This window comes from Myotis brandtii, unplaced genomic scaffold, assembly GCF_000412655.1.
Source record: "Myotis brandtii unplaced genomic scaffold, ASM41265v1 scaffold657, whole genome shotgun sequence".
Classification (NCBI taxonomy): domain Eukaryota; kingdom Metazoa; phylum Chordata; class Mammalia; order Chiroptera; family Vespertilionidae; genus Myotis; species Myotis brandtii.
The window spans coordinates 1,905,263-1,915,513 of record NW_005370552.1 but is presented as its reverse complement, the minus strand read 5'-3'; the positions used below and the strand labels follow the sequence as shown (position 1 = coordinate 1,915,513).

General features: G+C 43.6%; 1 long non-coding RNA gene across 1 annotated transcript in view; it reads right to left on the bottom strand.

Annotated features, from left to right (window-relative positions):
* Window positions 1-3,237: 3,237 nt before the first annotated feature.
* LOC106723846 overlaps window positions 3,238-10,251 on the bottom strand; it is a 12,992-nt gene continuing 5,978 nt past the window's right edge. Inside the window, exons 2-3 of the long non-coding RNA XR_001359581.1 lie at window positions 8,034-8,036; window positions 3,238-3,319 (exon numbers count right to left, since the gene is read on the bottom strand). This is a non-coding gene — a long non-coding RNA (uncharacterized LOC106723846). The remainder of the gene's footprint in view (window positions 3,320-8,033; window positions 8,037-10,251) is intronic.

Below are 10,251 nucleotides of genomic sequence, written 5' to 3'. Positions count from 1 at the left end.
AGGTAACTATTGGAGAAAGGAGCATGCCTGAAGTGAGTGAGTTACAGCATATGAACATCAAAAACCCGGAGTGTTTTCTTAGCTAATATTACCCACTAAAACCAAAGGGTGGAAGATTATGCGTTCCTGCTGGCTGATGCTGCTGACAGCATGCTGTTTGGACAGAATCCCAGAAACTGCTGGCAGAAGCATCATTTCTCTTTAACTCTTGAACTGCTAGTGCATTCATTCTCCTCGTCTCTCCGAATTCTGGCCGCCACCGTAAGGACTCTGTTCGAGTCTTCCGGATAGTTCTTGCTAGTTATATGACTAAAATAAAATCACTTCCTTCTATGGCATGATTTGGTGGTTGCTCCCCCAAAACAGTTTCTGGCCCCTTCAAAAAAATTCCCCTCCTTGGCCAGGAACAGATGCTTGGGATTCCTCTTTGACAAAAGGAATTCTCCTTTCCAGCCTTCACTTTCAAATGCAAATCATCTCAGAGTGGGGCTACAATTTGCCGCAATATAAATCAGTTTGTCAGAGATTAGCTATGAATTCTTGCTCACACAAATGCGATACAAATTGAAAACAGTATGAATAAAAGAGTGGATGAGGGACCATGGCCTCTAGATCCTGACAGAATCGTTTTCTTTGGACACTCATTTTCTGGCATTTGTGGGGCAAGAGTGAAGTGCAATCACTTTAAACTAAAGTTCAATTCAGCATCAACTGTGTTTCAGATACGGAAGTAGGTACTAGAGATACCCTTGCGGACCTCAGGAGGACGTGCAGGGAATAAAATATGTAAAGGGCAATTATAATATCAACACTAAGCACTGAAAAATAGCAGAATATGCCATTGTGGCATAAAAATAACGTAAATGAAAGGCAATTGAGAAGAAGCAAATACAAGAAGAGCTCTCTGCCCTCCCCTGTTTGCCTAAGAGCAGGACATATATTTGTACCTGAGTGTCCCCACCCCCTTAATCACTGGAGACAACTCCAGATCCTTATCAGCCCAGACATATCACCAAGGAATCTACACAGCAAACTATACTAACTAGATCTTCTCTTCCAGTATAGGTTGCCGCCATATATTTGCCTTCCCACAATTTGCCACCCTAGAAACTCAGAGTCCTTTGCCTTTGTTTTGTTACTTCTCTGGAAATGTACTGTTCTTTGTTAAGATGCTGGACAAGCCCAAGTTCTCACCACCCTTTGGAGTTACTCATCTCTGAGTGCTCCCATGTGGACAGGTAATACACACGCTAATCAATGCCTGCTTGCTTTCCCTTCTTCATCTGTCTTTAGTTAGTCTAATTTACAGGGTCCAGCCAATGAACCTAAGAAGGGTAGAGGGTAAGAAGATAGGTGGGAAAAGGTGAACCTTGACCTTTAGTTGATACCATCCACAAAAATTAACTTGAAAGAGCTCAAAGCCTTTAACATTAAAGCTGAAACGTCAGGAAAAAGAATTCGAGAAAATCTTCTCAGTTTTAAGATCAACAAATATTTCTCAGCAAACACAAGACACCAGCCACAATGGAAAATCGTTGAAAAAAAATGGACGTAATAAAAATTAAAACATCTGCTTTTCAAAAGGTAGTATTAAGAAAATAAAAATTAAAAGCCACAGACCAAGAGAAAATATTCATAATATATCTGGGTAACAAAGGACTTGCATGCTGGATATACAGCCGACCTTTAAACAACATGGAGGTTAGGGGTGCAACTGCCTGCACAGTTGAAAATCCAAGTATAATTTTTAGTCAAAATACTGTTTTTGAAAGCTACTTAGGTATGTTCTTTTCCAGCAGTAGGATCCTTGATTCTGGAAGCTTCTTCAAGCAACCTGTGTCCCTCCTCACAGTCTTGGTACCCATTTAATCCACATGCAAATGACCATAGCATACTGGGTTTTAACATCATGACCCCTTTTCTTCTAGAGTGCAAGCATTTTTAAGGTCCTACTTTTATTTATTTACTTACATTTATAAAATTTATTTCAAGTCATAGAACTAAATTTGCCTCAGTAAATCATATTGGCTTGGTCTTATTTCATATTCCCAGAATTCAACTCTAATGTCTACCAGAGGTGACATTTATAATAGCCATTTGTTCAATAATCCTAAACCAGGTTCATTTTTTTAAATGACAAATGTTTATAAAAGACTGACTGGCGCAGCTCAGCGGTTGAGTGTCGACCTAAGAACCCGGAGGTCATGGTTCAATTCTAGTTCGATTCCTGGTCAGGGCACATGCCCAGGTTGTGGACTCTATCCCCAGTGAGGGGCATGCAGGAGGCAGCTTATCAATGATTCTCTCTTGTCATTAATGTTTCTCTCTCTCTCCCCCTCTCCCTTCTTCTCTGAAATCAATAATATATATATATTTAGATGATAACTAATCTAAATGGTATTTTATAATATGTAGTCTTTGTTGGGAGAAAGTTCCCATAGGTTGCTCATGTTTCTGTGTATTTCACAAGTGAGCCACTGACTGTACTTTGTTCTGGACTATCTTTATAAGAGGGTTTATAGAATACATCCTTGAAGGGACACTGTCTCCTTCCAAAGAAAAGGGCAGGCATGCTCACTGTCCAGTATAATACAGATAATGTTTATATCTGAAGCAAAGGGCAGGCACACTCGCTCTGCAGTAATTTTAAGTCTGGCTTCTGCCCATTATGAAGATCCAGATTCTCTGAGCTCAGTTTCTCTCCTGAAACACAACCCGCTGCATGCGCAGGTGTCGCCTGGACCTCTTTACATCGCACTGCGAGAATCTGAGAATCAGGCACATGGATTTTCTGGAAAGACAACAAAGCCCAGATCGATTCAGACGGTTTATTCCTTACATAGATAGTTTGAAAAGAAAGACCACCATGGTCTCAGCTCCCGGAGTCCCTTGTCCTGTAGGACATTAAAACAAAAGAAGCCAAAAGACAGGCATCATGAGTCATGGAGCCATTTCTGCACTGCAGCCAAGTAGTTTTATAGCCTGCAGCTCTGCCCTAAGGGGGAGGAGGCAAGGTGGAATGTACCATACTTCACTGGAGCCAGGGAGGTGATAAGAAACTGTCTCGCTGGTAGCCTCCCTCAAGATAGAGAGGCAGATGAGAACTGGCCCTGGGGCAGCTCCTCCTAAGACTGCCTATCCTCCCATGTTCTGGAGGATCACAGGGCCTTCCACCAAGGCAGCTCCCCCTGCAGCTGAATGAGCCTCTGGGACAACATCAAGCATAACAACATCTTTATCATAGGGGTGCCAGAGGAGAAGAGAGAGAGCAAAGAATTAAAAACTTATTTGAAGGAATAAGGACAGAAAACTCCCCTAACTTGGCAAAGGGAATAGACATACAAGCCCAGGAAGCACAGAGTCTCAAACAAGGTGAACCCAAAGAGGCCCACACCAAGACACATCATAATGAAAATGCCAAGGTAAAGACAAAGAGAGAATCTTAAAGGCAGCAAGAGAAAAGCAGTTAGTTACTTGAAAGGTTGTTCTCATTTGACTGTCAGCTGATTTCTCAACAGAAACTTTGCAGGCCAGAAGGAATTGGCACAACATATTCAGAGATGGAAAGCAAGAACCTACAACCAAGATTACTCTACCCAGCAAGGCTATCATTTAGAATTGAAGGACAGATAGTTTCCCAGACAAGAAAAAGCTAAAGGAGTTCATCACCACTGTGAGAGTGAACCAGTTATCTTTTCTGTCAAAGAAAGGAGCTCGCTGCCATCTTAGGTCCTGCGATATTGATATGACCTTCAGACTCTCAGGGGGCCGCCATCTTGGGCTCCGCCTTACCCCTCCCCTTCCTCTGAACTAGCCACTCGTACAATAATGGGAACCTGAGCTCTGAGCCCTGACCAATCAAGTCAGAGTCAGAGTGAGGGGCAGGGCAGACCACATCAGGGAATAAAACCCGAATGGACTTCCCATTCGATGTGCTTTGCCCATGACTTTCAGCTGGCATGCACCCTTCTGCAGAAGTAAATCTGCGTTGCCAATCCAGTTTCAAGTGTTTGTCTCATTCCTGCGACACGGTTGACAGGCATTTCTAACACCACCTCCTAGTACAGTGATGGCGAACCTATGACACGCGTGTCAGAGGTGACACGTGAACTCATTTTTTTGGTTGATTTTTCTTTGTTAAATGGCATTTAAATATATAAAATAAATATCAAAAATATAAGTCTTTGTTTTACTATGGTTGCAAAGATCAAAAAATTTCTATATGTGACACGGCACCAGAGTTAAGTTAGGGTTTTTCAAAATGCTGACACGCCGAGCTCAAAAGGTTCGCCATCACTGTCCTAGTACCATCATATTGGGGCTTAAGTTTCAATATATGAATGGGGGGGGGGGAACCACACACAAATATTCAGTATATAGCAGAAGTGTAAACAGTTTCTTAACCCACCTCCCTGCCTCTTCTCTGGTGGTCCACCAGAAGCTAAAGAATGCCAGGAAGAGAAAGGGAAATCACAGCCCTGACTAAGGACTTAAAGGCACCGGAGTTGGTAACTAATGTAATATCTCAATACAATGGCCCTGGATGGCTAATAAAAAAGACTAACAGGAGCTAAAGGCTTATAGCAAATTTTTAAAAAATATTTATTGCTGAAAGTATTACATATGTCCCCTTTTTTCCCTATTGTGTCCATGGGTTATGCATATATGCATACACATTCTTTGGTTGATCTCTTCCCACCCACCCACGCCTTCCCTTTGAGATTCATCAGTGTGTTCTATGCTTCCAAGTCTCTGGATCTACAGTGGGGCCTTGACTTAAGAGTTTAATTCGTTCCGAGACCGAGCTCGTTAAGGAGCCCGTTAACTCAAATTACTCTATCAACTCAATGCAAAAAATCGGCTGAGAGACAGCTGGTATCTCAAAAAACTCGTTAGTCGGGACACTCGTAAGTCAAGGCCCCACTGTATTTTGTTCATCAGTTTATTTTGTTCATTAGATTCCACATATGAGTGAGATCATGTGATACTTGTCTTTCTCTGACCGGCTTATTCACTTAGCATAATACTCTATAGGTCCCTCCACGCTTTGCAAATGGTAAGAGTTCTTCCATTTTTACACTCTCCCTGGCCCCTATCTTTGTTGGATTGGGATCTACATCTGAACTATGTGATTTCCATGCATCTTAAAGTTTAAGAGTCTCTGCAATGGACAAAGACTAATTTTCTGCCCTGGCTAGTTTGGCTCAATGGATAGAGCGTCAGCCTGCAGACTGAAGGATCCCAGGTTCTATTCCAGTCCAGGGCATGTACCTCAGTTGCATGCTCCTTGCCCTGGTAGGAGTGCATGCAGGAGGCAACCAATCAATGTGTCTCTCTCACATCGGTGTTTCTCTCTCTCTCTCTCTCTGTGTGTCTCTTCCTCTCTCTTCCACTCTGTCTAAAAATCAATGGAAAAATATCTTTAGGTGAGGATTTAAAAAAACACACAAAAAACTGAATATTGACCCATGGAAGCCATGTGACTCTCCAGCCTGATGTCCCTATTTGGGGATAGGTCAACTCAAACTCCATGACTCCAGCCCTGGCTGGTGTGGCTCAGTTGGTTGAGTGTTGTCCCCATGCACTGAAAGGTCACCAGTTCAATTCCTGGTCAGGGCACATGCCCAGGTTGCAGTCAAGGTGCATGCAGGAGGCAGTCAACAGATGTTTCTCACATCAATGTTTCTCTCTCTCTCTCTCTCTCACTCAAATCAATAAAAACATATTTAAAAAACAAACAAACACGAAAATTCTATGACTCCATGACCCCCAGTGAGATGAGCCCAATAAGCTTCGCTTGTCAAAAGGAAATGGTATATTAAGAAAGCAGCTAGCCTGGCCCAAGCAGTACCTCAATTTTATGTGGAAAAGTGACAGCTATCCATCCCTTTGAGGGAATAATTTATCCCCCACTCTGTTGCCTGAAGCAAAGCCACTGGCTCAAGGGGACTCTTGATTCACAGAAGTTCCCCTAATGGCTGGGCCTGGTTCACTGATGGTTCTAACTGAAATCCAAGGGTGCCCATGGAATGCTGTAGCTATTCAACCTCACCACCAACTCTGCAGAACCAAACATGAACATGACTCCACTCAGTGGGCAGAACTCCAGGCCATTCTCATCTCTCTGACCAATACTCCCGTTGATGGACCTTGTTATTTTTTAAATATATTTTTATTGATTTCAGAGAGGAAGGGAGAGGGAGAGAGAGATAGAACATCAATGATGAGAGAGACTCACTGATTGGCTGCCCCCTGCACGCCCCCACTGGGGATCAAGCCCGCAACCCAGGCATGTGCCCTGACTGGGAATCGAACCCAGGACCTCTTGGTTCATGGGACGATGCTCAACCCACTGAGCCACCACAGCTGGGCTTGTTATTTTTTTTTTTTACTGACTTATTGGCTGTTGTCAACGGCCAAGTTGCTTGTTCTGCCACTTGGAAAACTATAAAGACACCCTCTTGGGGGCCATGTGCTGTGGAAACCAATTACGACTTCTGATCAAACTGTCGGGGTTACTCATGTAAATGCTCATGGAAAGGCCAGTTCTCTGACGAGATCACCTGAAAATAAAGCTGCAAATTGAGCCTGCACTGCCTGGATCATCAACACTGCTGCTTAGACCAGACATGGCAACACATCCACCCTCACATACTGGGCACAAAATAAAGAACTTCATGTTTCTGATGCAGAGGCTGCCGCTGCATGCCAGACTTGGGACTCCTGCCAGACACTGACCCTTTGTCTCCCAATGAGGGAGTTCACATGACAGGGGGCATTGACTCCACCTGTTCCTGGAAGATGGACCACATTGGACCTTTGAGCCCCTTGTAGGCCTATCACGGGGGCCTCACTGCTGTTGACATTTTTTCAAGTTACCGTCCAGCAGTTCCCGTCTGATCAGCTGAGTCCAAACAAATCACTCCGGTCCTTGAAGCTAATCTCTGTCATGTGATCAGCCCGGACCATTTGCAGGCTGACAATAATGTCTCTTTTGTGGCAAAAGCCACATACAATGGGCTGATTGTCAGGGTATTCAATCGTTTTTCCATTCACCTACCATCCACAGGCCTCTAGTATTGTGGGGTTTGACCCTCAAAAATCGACTTTAAAAGATTTCTGACTCTATTTCCCTTACCCCCTCCTGGTCTACACCACTTAATAAGGCAGTTCGGTCACTAAATGCAGTTGTCACCTCAAAAGAATCATCTCTTCTCAGCTACCTCCTGGGGAATGATCAGGACAAAAGAGATGGGGTTACTACAGACCTATTTTAAAAACGCAGGACTCCGTCCTGACCGTTTCTAGGCATGACGCTTCTTTCTTCCCCTAATGGCAACTCCAAGACAATGGCCGGTACACTGGGTGGCGGTTTAGTCCGAAAAGGGCCCAGAGGATTGAAACTTCATTCTGGTTCAGCCATCTGGATTCTCTCGTTGGACTGCCATGGTCTGTAATGGTTCCAAGTTTCTTTTCTTTTTTAAAATCGATATGAGATGACAGATATTAACTAACTTACTATGTTAATCACTTCACAATATATATGTCAAATCATTATGCTATACACCTTAAACTTATACAGTGGGGTAATGTCAACTGTATCTCAATTAAACGGAAATTAAAAGGAATTGATGAAATAGGAAAGGCGGTATCTATTTTAGTTTGTTTCCAGTCAGTTTCACATGCCAGTATCTATAACCAAGTTAATTTTCTAGACATAATTCTCAGGCCTGCTTTATTCTTTACTTCCGTATTGTGTCCATGCCTTTCATCTCTTAATGTCAGCTCACTTGTTGCCATCTGAAACAATAGAGAGATGATTACCATAATCTGAGATATGTCTCCATCTGGATCCATTGTTCATCGTAATGTTTGATAACGAATTGAATAAGAAATGTATCTCTTGGGTCCAGAAGCAGTAGGATTTTCCAACCCTGTAAGGCTCTTGCGGCTTTGAATGTGATTCTATTTCCTTCCACCTCTGCTGGCAAACTGGCTGTTTCTTGCTTGAGCGCATCTTTTTCTTATAATACCTGCTACAGCAGCAAGGAGGAGCCTACACATTAGGTTTCGGGCTTTTGCCCTATGCTGGGGGCTTGGTAGGCAGATGGTCTGCCTTCCAAGTTAACATAGGTAACATTTGTACCAGCTGTTTCGGAGTCCCCAGATTTCGAGCTTGCACTATTTATTTCTTCATCATATGCTGCCTAGGCATTGAGCAAATGTTAAAAAATGTAGGTTTTTGTTATAGCAGTACTCCACTTTCATGGTACCAATTCCTGTATTAGTTAAGGAAGGCCTGGATGCTAAAGTAAAGAGGCATCCTAAAATGTACAGGCTTAAAAAACCACCTTTACTTCTATCATGTCACATTCTGAACTGAGGGTTCTAGGTCTCTACGCAGATCTGCCATCTTTGATAGATTTTCTTTTCTTTTTAGCATGTTTTTATTGCTTTCAGAGAGGAAGGGGGAAAGAGAGAGAGATAGAAACATCAATGATGAGAGAGAAGCATGGATCGGCTGCCTCCTGCACGCCCCACACTGGGGATCGAGCCTGCAACCTGGGCCTGTGCCCTGACTGGGAATCGAACCGTGACTTCCTGATTCATAGGTCTATGCTCAACCACTGAGCCACGCTGGCTGGGCTGGTAGGAGATTTTCAAGGTCACTGTAGTCATATCCATTCTAGCCAGTGGGACAGGAGAGGGAGGGATCATCCAGAGTCAGGAAATGTCTCTTAAGCAATAGATTGTACTCATTATTTTGCTTCAATTCCAATGATTAGAGCTCAGTCATATGGTCACATTTAGTTTCAAGGGAAATTAGCTGGGTATCCATATATTTAGTATTGGCTGATGATTCCAAGTCCCCTTGTTGCCGACTTCAGTGAGGCTGCTGTCCTCTACGTGTGGATGACAAAGGGGAAAGGTGGCTCTGCTGGGAGAATGAAGTCAGTGGTGCCAGGAGGCCGCCCTCCTGCCTCTGCTGTGCCGGATAAGCGCTCAGCCCCCAGCTGCTGAGGGGCCCGCGGGGGCTGGCCGATCAGACACGTGAAGAACAGCGACGACAAGGGGACGCTGACACAGTGAACACTGACGGTCCGTGGGGCGAGCTGAGGGTTCTGGTGTGGGCGAGGCGGCTCTGCGCGAACCTGAAAACCTCCGGAGACCCTGGAGACAGGGCCCTCCCCGGGCCCAGGTGACTCTCTGGTGGGTCGAGGTGTCAGACTGTGCAGCCGTCTCCGGAGTAATGACCTGGAGCAGCTCAGCCTGCCACTGACACTGGTGTCTTCGTTCCCTAGCAACAGATCTAGCAGAGGGGACGTTTACTTTGGCTCTGGCAGCTGGAAATCAGCTCCAGGTTGGCCACATCTTTCCAGAATGCCTCGTATAAAAAGGTACATCTCATATAAAACTTGAACTTTATTCCTTCATCTCCCCTTGCCTGAAACAATAGTGTGATTACGCTGTCATTTGTTTGGGGTATGTTATTTTTTTATTTGGTTTATTAAGAGATATTATCCTGTATACTATTGGCTTGTGAAACTATTATAATTCCCACAGTGAACCTGTGCTAAATAAATTGCTGGCAAATGCCTGGCCGGCGTGGCTCAATGACTGAGCGTCGACCTATGAACCAGGAAGTCACGGTTCAATTCCCAGTCAGGGCACACACCAGGGTTGAGGGCTTGATCCCCAGTGTGGGTCGTGCAGGAGGCAGCCGATCCATGATTCTCTCTCATCATTGATGCTTCTATCTCTCTCTCCCTCTCCCTTCCTCTCTGAAATCAATAAAAATATTTTTAAAAATAAAATAAATTGCTGGCAAAGATAGACTCAGTCTCTCAGTATAACTTTTGGTACCTCCCAAAACAAAACACTATATCTCAGTTACAATAATGGAGAGAATAGATTTTGGTGAAAAGCTAGCAATTTCCATCACAGAATATAATTTCCAACATATCTAAATTGACATTTTAAAATAAAATTTACATCACTTTTTCGAATGCGTCCAATGGACTCTAGTGTTTTAATATCCACCATTGTCCTTTTTAAAACAAATTTGAACAGGTTTTTTAACAGGTGGATATAGTGCATTGTTTCTGACTCCTAGATGCCACAACTCCATTTTTCTCTCCCTGCAAAATGTTATACTAATGGAATCTATTTTAGGTTTAAAAAATCTTTTATTAATCATCCTACCACACTTTGCAGAAACAAAAATGTGTGTGTGTGTGTGTGTGTGTATAT